The sequence below is a fragment of the Oryctolagus cuniculus genome, chromosome 10 (assembly GCF_051225735.1).
Source record: "Oryctolagus cuniculus isolate XC-2025 breed Fujian yellow rabbit chromosome 10, ASM5122573v1, whole genome shotgun sequence".
NCBI classification, from domain to species: domain Eukaryota; kingdom Metazoa; phylum Chordata; class Mammalia; order Lagomorpha; family Leporidae; genus Oryctolagus; species Oryctolagus cuniculus.
The window spans coordinates 15512761-15525737 of NC_142876.1; the positions used below are offsets into that span (position 1 = coordinate 15512761).

Below are 12977 nucleotides of genomic sequence, written 5' to 3' on the forward strand. Positions count from 1 at the left end.
TTTGACCTCAAAAAATAAGCTGGTGAAAAAGCAAAAAAAAATTTGTTACAGAGATAAAGCCTCTTTTGTACCCACCTCCTTCTACTCGCCCCCAGATCTCGAGCAGTGGCTGCTCCTGCATAGTTCTGTTGTCAACAGAATACCAGCTCTTGGGGTTTGCTGTGTGGTTCTGTGCCATAAACAGTACCTACTATTATTTTGCCAGTTTAAAAAAGCCAGGTAATGCTCTCACTTAGTAATCTATCTTTCTGCAACTCAGTTTATTACTTGAGCCTTATCCTAATTATACAGAGCTAGTTCCTTTAACGGCTGTGTTGCTGGGGACTGGAATGTTTGTGTCCCCCACCTCCCCACAAAAATGCATATGTTAAGATCCTGACTCTCAATGTGATGTGATGAGGAGGTGATTAAGGCATGAGCATGGAGCCCTCACAAATGTCATTAGTGTCCTTATAAAGGAGACTCTGCAGAGTCCCCTCACCTGCTTGGCCATGTGAGGTTTCGGTGACAAGGCTGTCTGTGAACCAGGGCCTGGGCCCCTACCAAACTCCAAATCTGCTGGTGCCTTGGTCTTGGATTCCTGGCTTCCAGAACAGAGAAGTAAGTGTTTAACTCACTCAGTCTATGTATTTTCATTACAGCAGCCTGAGCAGATGAAGTTGTTTGGCAGTTCCTTTCTGGGAGTGTATTATAACATTTTGCAGCATCTCATTTTATGCCCACGAATATCTGTACATGTTTTCACGTGGAGCGTTGTACTTCTGAGGATTCAGAAGTGCAAGTGAGATTCTGGGTCTTAGGCTACAAACATCATAAACTTTGCTGGATGTTTCTAAATTGCTCTCCAGTTACACTTCTGGTAACAACCTAGAGTTCTTCCTGTTCTGTGAGTTCTGCCACTCTATATTTTGCTCATCTGATGGACCGAGAAGGCATCTCACTGTGATGTTGATTTCTGTTTCTCTGATTACTCATGAGGTTATCTCTTTGTTGAGGTTTTTTTTTCATGTTTTTCAGTTATTTGGGTTTCTTTTTATTTGTATTATCCATTTATAGACTTTGCTCTTATTATTTTTTTTTGGAGTTACTTTTCCCTTCTAGATTACTAAGTGTTCATTATTCATTATGGATACTTAAACCAAACCTTCTCACTCCAGCTCTTATTTATTGCCTTTCAACGTTGTTCCTGGCAATTTTTTTAAACCACATAATATTTAAAATTTAATTTGTTGATTTTTTTTCTTTTTTGCTTTATGGTTTGTACATTTGTGTCATTCCTTAACCTAAGATCATAGTTACATGTCAAAACCATTACCATTTTTTCTTTCTTTCTTTTTTTTTTTTTTTTTTTTTGACAGGCAGAGTGGACAGTGAGAGAGAGAGAGACAGAGAAAGGTCTGCATTTACCGTTGGTTCACCCTCCAATGGCCGCTGCAGCCGGCGCACCGCGCTGAGCTGAAGCCGGGAGCCAGGTGTTTCTCTTGATCTCCCATGCGGGTACAGGGCCCAAGCACTTGGGCCATCCTCCACTGCCCTCCCGGGCCACAGCAGAGAGCTGGCCTGGAAGAGGAGCAACCGGGACAGAATCCGGTGCCCCCACCGGGACTAGAATCCAGTGTGCCGGCGCTGCAAGGCGGAGGATTAGCCTATTGAGCCACAGCGCCAGCCACCATTTTTTCTAAATGCTTTAAAGTTTTCCTGGAATTCACTTTTGTTTATTGTATGAGTGAGAAATCTGTTTGTTTGTTTTTTCCCCCCCCGTATGGAGAAGAATTGCTCCAGAACTACCCATTAAGTGGCCCAGTCTTTCTCCCATAGTTTTGTAATGTTGCTTCTTTCACTTACTAAGTTCCTATACACTGTGGGGGCTCTCCTTATTACACTGGCCTAACTACCTGTATCCGTATCAATAAAGACATCTTAACTATATGGCTTTAATTATTTTTATTTATTTATTTAGATTTTATTTATTTATTTGAGAGGTAGAGTTACAGACAGAGAGAGAGAGACAGAGAGAGAGGTCTTCCATCCACTGCTTCACTCCCCAAATGGCTGCAACTGCTGGAGCAGCATGGATTCGAAGCCAGGAGCCAGGAGCTTCTTCCAGGTCTCGCACTTGGGTACAGGGGCCCAAGGACTTGGGCCATCTTCCACTGCCTTCCCAGGCCATAGCAGAGAGCTGGCCTGGAAGAGGAGCAGCCGGGACTAGAATTGGCACCCATATGGGATGCTGGTGCGGCAGGTGGAGGATTAACCTAGAGCACCACAGTGCCGGCTCCTGTGGCTTTAAGTATATAATCAATGTCTTGGTACCTGGTGGGACAAATTCCCCTATCATTCTTTTTCAAAATTATCTTGACTGCTTTTAGACCTTTATTTTCCCATATGAATTTGTAAATATGCTGCAAATGTCCATGAAAAAAGCCTTTCTATGGTTTTTATATGAACTTTACTCAATTTACCCATTAACCTGGGGGCCTTGAGCTTGTTGGATATCTTGGTTTATTCAGGTCTTATGGCTTTTGATAAAGTTTTATAATTTTTAATGTAAGCGTTGCAACCTCTTTCTTTAGATTTATTCCTAGGTACCTCAAAATTTATTGCTAATGGGTTCTTTAAAAAGTTACCATTGATGGGGCCGGCGGTGTGGCGCAGTGGGTTAATGCCCTGGCCTGAAGTGCCAGCGTTCCATATGGGCACCAGTTCGAGACCTGGCAGCTCCACTTCCAATCCAGCTCTCTACTGGGAAAGCAGTAGAAAATGGCCCAAGTCCTTGGGCCCCTGCACCCGCATGGGAGACCCAGTAGAAGCTCCTGGCTCCTGGCTTCGGATCAGTGCTGCTTCGGCCATTAAGGCTATCTGGAGAGTGAACCAATGATGGACCTCTCTGTGCCTCTCCTCTCTCTGTGTAACTCTGACTTTCGAATAAATAAATAAATCTTTAAAAAAAAAGTTACCTTTGCTACTTGGTTGCTGCTGTTTAGGGATACAATGGATATTTATATAGTAATCTTGTCTCCAGCATCCTTGCTGAACTCTCCTTACTTAGAATTGTCTTTCATGCATTATCTACATAGATAATCTCATCTTCAAATAATGCTGCTTTTTTTTTCATCTAATCCTGATTTGTATTCTTCATTTTTCATGTTTTATTGCACCACTCAGGATCATTCACACAGTGAACAGAGTGGTGAAAGGGGAGAAGATATGTTTGTATAGTTTAAAAGAAATGTCCCTGTAGTTTATTGTAGGTTTTTAGTAGAAATTACTTTTTTTTTTTTGACAGGCAGAGTTAGACAGTGAGAGAGAGAGACAGAAAGAAATGTCTTCCTTTTCCTTTGGTTCACCCCCCAAATGGCCGCTGTGGCCAGCATGCTGTGGCTGGCGCTGCACCGATCCGAAGCCAGGAGCCAGGTGCTTCCTCCTGGTCTCCCATGCAGGTGCAGAGCCCAAGCTCTTGGGCCATCCTCCACTGCCCTCCCAGGCCACAGCAGAGAGTTGGACTGGAAGAGGAGCAGCCGGGACAGAATCCAGCGCCCCAACCGGGACTAGAATCCAGGGTGCCGGCGCCATAGGCAGAGGATTAGCCAAGTGAGCCGTGGCGCCGGCCAGAAATTACTTTTTTTTTAAAGTATGTATTTATTTGAAAGGCAGAGTGATAGAGGGAGAGACAGAGAGAGCAAGACAAGGAAAGACAGAGGGAGAGATCTTCCATCTGCTGGTTCACCTCCACAAATGGCCAGATCAGCCAGAGCTGGGCCAGTCTGAAGCCAGGAGCCAGGAGCTCCGTCTGGATGGGTCTCCATGTGTGTAGCAAAGGCCTAAGTACTTGGACCATCTTCAGCTGCTTTCCCAGGAGCATTTTCAAGGAGCTGAATCAGAAGAGGAGAAGCTAAGGCTTGCTTGAACAAGCAGTCAGATTTGGGATGCTAGTACCACATGCAGAAACTTAACCTGCTGCATCTTGCCAGCCCCAGAAATCACTTTTCAATAAAGTTTTTCTTTTGTTCTCAATTAGCTAGACATTTAATAGTATTCTTGACTTGTGAATAGTTAAATTTTTTAAAATGCTCTTTTTCTTTTTTTTTAAATTTTTTTTTTAATTTGACAGGTAGAGTTATAGACAATGAGAGGGAGAGAGACAGAGAAAGGTCTTCCTTCCGTTAGTTCACCCCTTAAATGGCTGCTAGGGCCGGCGCTGCACAGACCCGAAGCCAGGAGCCAGGCACTTCTTCCTGGTCTCCCATGCAGGTGCAGGTGCCCAAGCACTTGGGCCATTCTCCACTGCCCTCCCGGGCCACAGCAGAGAGCTGGCCTGGAAGAGGAGCAACCGGGACTAGAACCCGGCGCCCATATGGGATACCGGCACTGCAAGGTGGAGGATTAACCAAGTGAGCCACAGCGCTGGCCCCTCTTTTTTCTGTCTATTGAAAGAATATATATATATTTCCTTAACCTGTCAATGTGGTGAAATGCATTAAGATTTTCTAATGTCAAATCCTCCTTGAGCTTCTTGGATAAATTGTGCTAGGTCATTATACTGGTATGATCCATATATATCTCATGTGATTAAGTATGTTACAATAATACATGATATATAAAATGTATTTATTAAAGAAATACTATGTATCTGCACACACTACTTTCCTGTAATGTTTGTTAATATTTTATTTGGGTGTTTGCACTGATATTTTTAGCTGAGATTCAAAGTATTATTTTCCTGTTTCACTATCTTAGTCTATTTCTTAAAATCTAGACTTAGATAGAACTCATAAAAGTACACTTAAGAGCTTTTGTTCTATTTTCGTCAGCTTTGGTAGCATTTTTCTAAGAAATTTTTCCATGGCATTTGTCTTTAGATTTATTGCTTTAGAGTAGAGAGTAGAATTCTCATACTTCAAGAAAATATTTTTCAGCTTTAGCTATGGTTCTTTTTCATGCTTATGTTTTTTTGTACCTTCTTTTCCTGCTCAATATTGTCAAATATTTACTTATTTCAGTAGTCTTACAGTCACCTTTTGTTTTTTCCTACTGTCTATTGTTTCTATTTTATTGGTTTTTTTGTGTCTTTGTTATTTCTTTCCGACTACTTTCTTTATCCAAGTGTGGAAAAGACTTTTATTCCCATTTTTAGTTTACTTTGTTGCTCTTTCTCCAGCTTCTTAATTTTAAATTTTTCTTGTTTTCTGATAGAGCATTTAATGCTAAACTTTTTTTTTACTGCAATCTATGGCTTCGATTGTTCAGTTCTAAATGTGTTTTTACTTTCATTTTTATTTCATATTAATAATTTAGCAGGGTGTTTTTGAAATTTCAAGTACTTGGGGACTGTGGTTTTGTTATTGATTTCAAATTCTATTATATTTTGGTTGAAGAATGTGGTCTCCATGATAGCAGTTCTTAGAAATTTGTTGAGACTTGTTCTGTGGCATGGAAGCTGTTCAATTTTTATCAACATTTCATGTGTATTCACTATGTATTGGGTGAAGAGTTTTCATTCCATGTCAATTAGATGAAGTTTATAATATGCATTATTTAAACATCTCTCTCTCTCTTTTAGCTTGGTCTATCAATGTTATCAAGCCATGTGCAAAAATCTTCCAAAATTATATTGATTTTATTACTTTCTTATAGTTAAATCAATTTATGATGTGTATATATATATTTGACATTGTTACATATATTTCTGATGTAGATATTTCTGATATATATTTATATTTGACATTGTTTTCGGAATATATGAAAGGATTCTGGAAAATGTTTCCTTTATTGTTAAGCAATGATTGTCTTTTTCCCCAGAATTGCTTTTGGCTGTGAAGTCTGTTTTATCAGATTAATTCACTGATTCAATTGAAACTAATCTGTGTTGAACATTTATTTGTAGAAGGTGTTCTAAACACTGGAGACACAAAAGTGAATGTTATGAGAACAAAATGAGGACATGTCTACCTTCTTGGATTTTACATATCTTACATTTTACCTGGATATCAAATAAATACAAAGTGTTTCAGGTGGTATAGTGCCATCAAGAAAAATAAGGCAATAGCAGGTGTTCTGCCTAGCAATTAAGATGCCACTTAACGTGCCCATGTTCCTTATCTGAGTGCCTAGGTTCAGTTCCTGGCTCCTAATTCCAGTTTCCTGCTGGTGCAGACCCTAGGAGGCAGCAAGAATGGCTCCAGAGGTTGGGTTCCTGCTGCCTGTGTGGGGGCCCTGAATTGAGTTTCCAGTTGCTGGCTTTAGCCTGTCCCAGTCCCAGGCTATTACGGTCATTTGGGAGGTGAGCCAGCAGATGGGAGAGCACCATCTCTCTCTCCCTCTCTCCCGTTTCCCGTTCTCCCCGCCTTCCACTCTCCTCTTCTCCATGCCCCTCTCCCTCTCCCTCTCCCTCTTCTCCCTTCAAATAATTTAGAAAAATAATATTTTCTAAAAATTTTAAAGGTCACTCTCTAAAGATTTTTTTAGAAAAAGAAAAATATGGTAAGATGAGGTGCATCAAGCATGCACACAGAGGTAGCTGTCTCCTGTAAGACAGTCATGGGCAGCTCTTGGATTAAATGACATGTGGGCAGAGACCAGAAGGAAATGAGCCACTTGATGTTAATGTTACCGTTGTGGACTGTTTGTGCCCCCTGAATTCATATGTGCAAGCCTTAAGTGCCCAGGTGATTAGGATTAGATGGAGTTAGTGGCTGTGAAGGGACCTAGTTCTCTGAGGACAGACCACGTGAGGACATCACCAGAAGGCTGCAGTCTGCCTGCCAGGAAGAGAGACCTCTGTAGGAACCAAACTGGTGCCATCTTGGTCCTGGACTTAGCCCCCCTAACTGGGAGAAGTTTCTCTGTCTGAGCCACCCAGTCTATGACACTTTGATGTGGCAGCCTCAGTTGATAAATTCACACCAGCTTCCTCTTGGTTCCCTAGGATGTTACTTTCTCTCCCTTTATATTTAGCCTTTTTATGACATTGTGTTTTAGGCTTATTTCTGGTAAACAACTGGACTTTAAAAATCTGATGATTTCTGTGTTAACAGTTAGCTTAAGCCATTTACATTTATTATTTACATATTTGCAATTCACCAGGAACTCACATGCTTTCTAGATGCTGTACTTCTTGAATTGTTTTTTCTTCCTGTTTTGTTTTCTGTTAAATTACTTTTTTTCTTTATACTTTTTTCTTTTTTACTGACTTGTAATGTGTAATGTATATGCTTTGTCCTGTTATTTTGGGTATCTGCTAACTGTGCCTGACTTTCTCTGCTCTAGCCCAGAGTTCAGCTTCTTTTTGTCTGCTAGTTTACTTCAAAAAAAAAAAAAAACTTTTTTATTTAGAGAGAGAGAGAAAGCTCCCATCTGCTGGTTTGCTCCCCAAATGCCTGCAGCAGCCAGGGCTGAGCCAGGCCAAAACCGGATGCCAGGAACTCAATCCAGGCCCCCCATGTTGGTGGCAGGCACCCAACTACTTAAGCCATCACCTGCTGCACCCAGGGTACTCATTAGTAGGAATCTGGAATCAAGAGCAGAGCTGGGCTTGAACCAGGCACTCCAGTGAGGGATATGGGCATCCCAAGTATCACCTTGGTCTCTGTAGCAAATGCCCACCCCTCATCTGCTAGTTTAATTACTACTTGTCTGTCTGTTTTCCATCCTCTAAATCTTGTTATGAGTATCCCCTCACCTGTTGTCCTTGTCAGTTTATAGCTTTTGAAAGATCACCTCCCTGAGTGAAGTTTCAGGCAAAGCCTGTCTTAGATATGGAACATTCACTTCTCTGGTTTCTCTTGAAATCCCACGTTACAGTTTAGGGGAATTTCTTCAGATCTGGCTTCTGGTAGTCTGATGATCTATTTTGTGTTGCTCTCTTGTCTAACATTTCTATCGAGTTACTTCTAGGAGTTCTAGTTTGTTTTTTCTCAAGTCTATTTTCTTTTTCATTTAATCCCACTTTTTATTGTGATTTTCAGTCTTTTCTTAATAATTTTAAGCAATTTTGTTTGGTAGTCCATTTCAGACTGTTGTGCTTTTCTGGTTCTGAGGACTTAATTTAAACTCTTTCCCCTTTATGATTGCCTCTCTTGAATGTTCATTATGGGAGGTAGGGTAGAGGGGGGCAAGTTCATCTTCAGAGATTTTTTTTCCAATAGGAATCTTGTGAGTTCTGAGTTATGAAATTGTCCCTACATGGTGGTCATGTATGTGTTTCTAGATACTTGAGGACTTTCAGTGGTCTTGGAATTATGTTTCTGTAATGGCTTGTCATGGGATGCCTGTCTTCAGATTCACAGGTGTTACAAATTCTGATCCTACCATTGAACGTGGTTCATGTTTAGGGTTTTTAGTTCTCTAAGGTGTCCTGGGTGTGGATTCAGGGACTTTTCTACTATTCATCTCTAGGCCAGTGGGCAGAGTGCTTTTGAGTCCCTTTTCATCAACAAGGTGACTTTTTGAGGCTTTGAGGTTTATACAGGGAACTCAGTTCTGGGCCTCTTCCCTCACATAGGACTGACGTCATGTCCCAGTATGGGTCTCTCATGCGGGCAAGGGCCCAAGCACTTGGGCCATCTTTTGCTGCTTTCCCAGGCTATAGCAGAGAGCTGGATCAGAAGAGGAGCAGCCGGGACATGAACTGGCACCCATGTGGGATGTGGTGCCCAGGCAGAGGCTTAGCCTACCACGCCACAGCACTGGCCCCAGGTCTCAGTTTTTGGCTGGAGCCCGGGCCTCAGTTTTTGTCTTCATTTCTGGGGCTTATGCTTCCTTGCCTGCCTCCCTTTCTTTCCTGCCTTCCCTTCCCTTCTTTTGTGGCAAGCTCAGCTCTGTGAAGTTCTCTTGAGAATTTCACACATTGTAGTGGGAAAGGAAACAGTGCTTTCCCTGTTGGTGGAAATCACTTCATATATAATTTTAAACTGAGCCTAGAATATACTAAACAAAACCTTAAACTGATTGTCAGAGGTTGTGAATTGCCAGAGATCAACATTCCCTAGCATTTTAAGGAAGCCAAGGCCCAAACTGATGAGACCACCTGCAACCTGACAGTGGCCTGTTGGTGGGAAAGCGGAGATGGAAAATGGGGCTGTACATCTCAAGGAGGAACACTGCCATCCAGCAGCTAGCACCTGTCTGGTTGTTAAGACACCTACAGCCGGTGCTTGTTGAGCCATGAGCCACTGCTACATTTTTGGAAAGCCATGGAGAGTAATAATGCTTTCAGAATCATTTAAGTGGCTTATTCATATCCGATTTTGTTTTCCGCTTTCATTTTTCCCGAAGACTAGACACCTTTTGTTTCCTTTTGCCTTTCTATTTTCGTGGCGCAGTTCAGGATCCGTCCATCTCCTGGAAACCCGCACTGGAGTCTGAAGCCTGTAAAAATTTCACCTTCATTTGAAATCGATCTTTAAGCCACACAGTCATCATCATGATGAGTTTATCCTATCCTCTTTAGTTATAAGGGTGCATATGCTTTATTTCTCCAACAAGATTACAAGTGCTAGTTTGCAAACTTACAGCTTATGTATCTTTACCATTTCCCAGAGTGTTTTTCTGCTAATTAGTTGATAAAGAAACAACCTACAGGAAATATGTTCTTTCAGATAGTGCCAGAGCTTGGAGTCAGGAAACCTGAATCCTGCCCCTTTTCTCTGCCCTCAGGTGTACTTAGGCAAACCATTCTACCTTGTATTGCAAGCTACTGGCCATCTGTCTGACAGTAGCACTGATAGAGTACTCATATAATTCATCACTCAAACTGGGACAGTTTTGAGAGCAAGAAGGGGTTACTGTTTTTCAGGGACAACAGGTGTAAACCGGGACTTTCCCTGACAAGCTGGGACATCTGGTCACCTTATGTTATACATCACCTTGAGCTCTTCAGAAAAATTTGCACAGCTGCTCTCAAGATACCAGTCTTCCAAGCAAAAAATTATCATCCCTTACAAAATTTTTCTTCCCTCAGCCCCACTTCACAAGTAATAAAATGTTTGGTCTTTCCAGACATTCTTGTTATCTCAGCTCCTTTCGTGGCTTTAGATGCTGTAAGTGATGTTCAAGGAGATTACAGACTTGAGGATGAATGCTCCCAGGTGATGAATGCCTTCATTTTCCATATGACCCTTCTGTCTGTCCCCGGACAAAAGAGGACCTGTGATTCCCAGAGTTCTGAACCTTACTTCGGGTGCAACGTAGAGATCTTATCCCTGGTGTAGCCAGTAAAGAAGGAAGGCCTATGAATGACTGGTGATCCATGAGACTGGATATGGCTTGGTCATAATGGTCATAATTTGGTGGCTTAGCATGGTGAGTTGACGTAGGTCTCTAAAAAGATACATTATAAATCCCATTGCTCCCCAGCTTAGCGCCTGCCAGAGTGCCTTGTACGTAGTAGGCACTTAATAAATGGTAAACTTTCTTTTTTTTACTTACTTATTTAAGAGGCAGAGAGAAACAAACAATGGAGAAAGAGAGACAGAGTTCCCACCCACTGGTTTACTCCACACATTCCCAGAATGGCCATGGCTAAGCCAAACCAAAGCTGAGAGCTGAAAACTTAATCCAGATTTCTCGTATGAGTGGGAGCCATCACCAGTGCCTCCCAGCATGTGCCTTAGCAGGAACCATAGCTGAAAATCAAACCCAGGTACTCTGATGTAGGACATGGGGCATCTTAACTGGCATCTTGACTTCTAGGTCAAGTGTCCATCTCAAGCTGTTAAAAATTCCAGGGCACACTTGGAAGACAGTTGTATTGGTCCATTTTCTATTGCTAAAAGAATATAGCTTGAGCTGGTTGCTTTAGCAAGAAAAGAGGTCACAGTTTTGGAAGCTGAAATTCCAAGAGCAGGCCCGTCTGTCGGGACTCTAGTGAGAGCCCCTTGGCTGGGTCACTGCCCTTACAGAATGAAAAGGATGCGGTTGGACCTGAATGTCGTTTCCACACGTGGAGAAATGACGTTCGTCTGGAGGAGGGTGTTGCTCCCTTTCTGCCCAGCCTATCCTGAAACTTTGCAGGAGAATCCAATTTCCCCTAATTGCTTTTTGTGACTGGAGACCAAGTCACATTGACTTTCTCTGATGAGACACTTCAGGGTCACTCTCAATTAATTCTTTTATTAGAAGCACTGGCCAACACTTGGTCTTACTCAATGCCTTTTGGTTTCTTTGTCTCAGTGTCTGATTATTTGGTAAACATTTTAGTTTCGTGATTACGTGGTGTTTAGATGGCAATGCATGAATTGTGTTACTAAAATTGTTTGCTTTCAGTTATAGTACATCTGCTTCAGGAATGTCAGAAAGCATAAACACAGTTTATTTAGTAAACTACCTCTGTGGGAACATGTGAGAGAGGGCAGGCATAAAATCTGGGGCTGGCATGGGATGGCAGCTGGAGTCAGAGTCCCGGGGCTGGGCAGCCACCTTCTACGTGGGTACACCATTCCCTGCCCAGGTCTTCTAATGAAAAGGAGTTCTCAGAATGTGCAGACTCTTAGAAAAAGGCAAACCACAGTAGAATAGAAACTTTTAAATTAATTTCTCCTAACACTGATCATAGACTTGTTGACTACAGCGTGAAATGAATCAAGCCAGAAGTTCCCTAGGAGTATTTTTATTTGATCTAAAAAAATCCCAGCGTTTGAGGTGACGCTTTCCAATGATTCATTTTCTGTGCATAGAAAAGCGTTTTACATCATCTTAGAATGAAGTTTCTCTTTGTCTTTTATGGTTTCTACAACTTATTTTTTTTTTCTTTTCCCCTGGGTATTATACCTTTCCTTGATGTGGGTTCCAAAATGTCGCTGTATTTAGAGACTCGATATTCAAAACAGGCCAGTCTCTAAAACAACTGCAGTGCCTGTACCTTTGGGATCAAACCCGCCGACTGTGACGTTTGGCCGAGTGTGGCTGCGGACCTCGGTGCAGGTCCTCCAGGGGCCTGTGAGCCCCACAGTTCTTCCTGAGCAACACTCTACTCACTCCTTCAGTTTAGAAAATGTTTAAATCCTATTTTCCTTTCCATTCCTGCTCTTTCTTCTCTGTTTGTGTCCCTTATTAATGCACATGATCACCCCTGCTTCATTGAAGGGTTTTCATAGTTTTTCTCCAGTACCCCAGAACACCATTTTCACTTAAAAACTTCTGCTGCATTGTTTTTTCCATAGTACATTTTGGGTAACAAAAGCAAGATAGAATTTTTGTAGGAAATCTGAAAAATAGAGAAAAGCAAACAAGGGAAAATCAGCTACAGTCTGCCACCGAAATGGACAAATGACAGAAGCGGGCACTATTCATGAGATGAGATGCATCTTACACACTGTTTTTCTTCTGTCTTTGCCTGGCACTTAGAGCCTTCCAGTTACTCGTGTTCCGGCATGACCTTACAACCTCATTTCCTAGCCTGCTTCTGCGCAGGGAACCATCCTGCCTTCAGGAGGACTTTTCATATTTCCCCCTCAATGAATTTTAAGTGATTATATAAATAGAGCATATGGACATAAATATTTCAAAAATACATACAAGGATAAAGTAAGAATTATCTTTAAAAGCTTCAAAATCAGAACATCTATTTAGCCTGCTGATTACCATACAAACCGTTCCCTATTGGAGTACTTGGAGTTGAGTCTCAGCTCTGCCCTTGACTCCAGCTTCCTACCAGTGCTGACCCCTGGCAAGTTATTGGGTTGATTCCCAGCTCCTAGCTATGGTCCTGACCATAGTGTTTGGGGAGTGAACCAGTGGATAGCAGCATGATTTCTCTCTCTCTGCCTCCCTCTCTCCCTCTACATCCCTCCCTCTCAAATACATAGTAAGTTAAACCCACTGACATTTTGGAAACCATCCCATCATCAGTTGTTTGTGTACATGTATAGGTCCACACCTACCAGGTTTCCCATAAATAAGATCATAGTATCTGTGTTGTTTTTGTGTCAACACCGTTTTTTTTTTTTTTAATTTTCTGTGTATTTTTTTGGTCACACTTC

General features: G+C 41.9%; 1 protein-coding gene and 1 long non-coding RNA gene across 4 annotated transcripts in view; one reads left to right on the top strand and one right to left on the bottom strand.

The window, feature by feature from the left end:
• The window catches only part of BCL2 (BCL2 apoptosis regulator), a 169956-nt gene that overhangs the window by 78811 nt on the left and 78168 nt on the right, over positions 1-12977 (top strand). The window lies entirely within an intron of this gene.
• The window catches only part of LOC149123687 (uncharacterized), a 40594-nt gene continuing 33904 nt past the window's right edge, over positions 6288-12977 (bottom strand). For all 3 annotated transcript variants that reach the window (XR_016213892.1, XR_016213891.1, XR_016213890.1), the window contains exon 4: positions 6288-12202. This is a non-coding gene — a long non-coding RNA (uncharacterized LOC149123687). The remainder of the gene's footprint in view (positions 12203-12977) is intronic.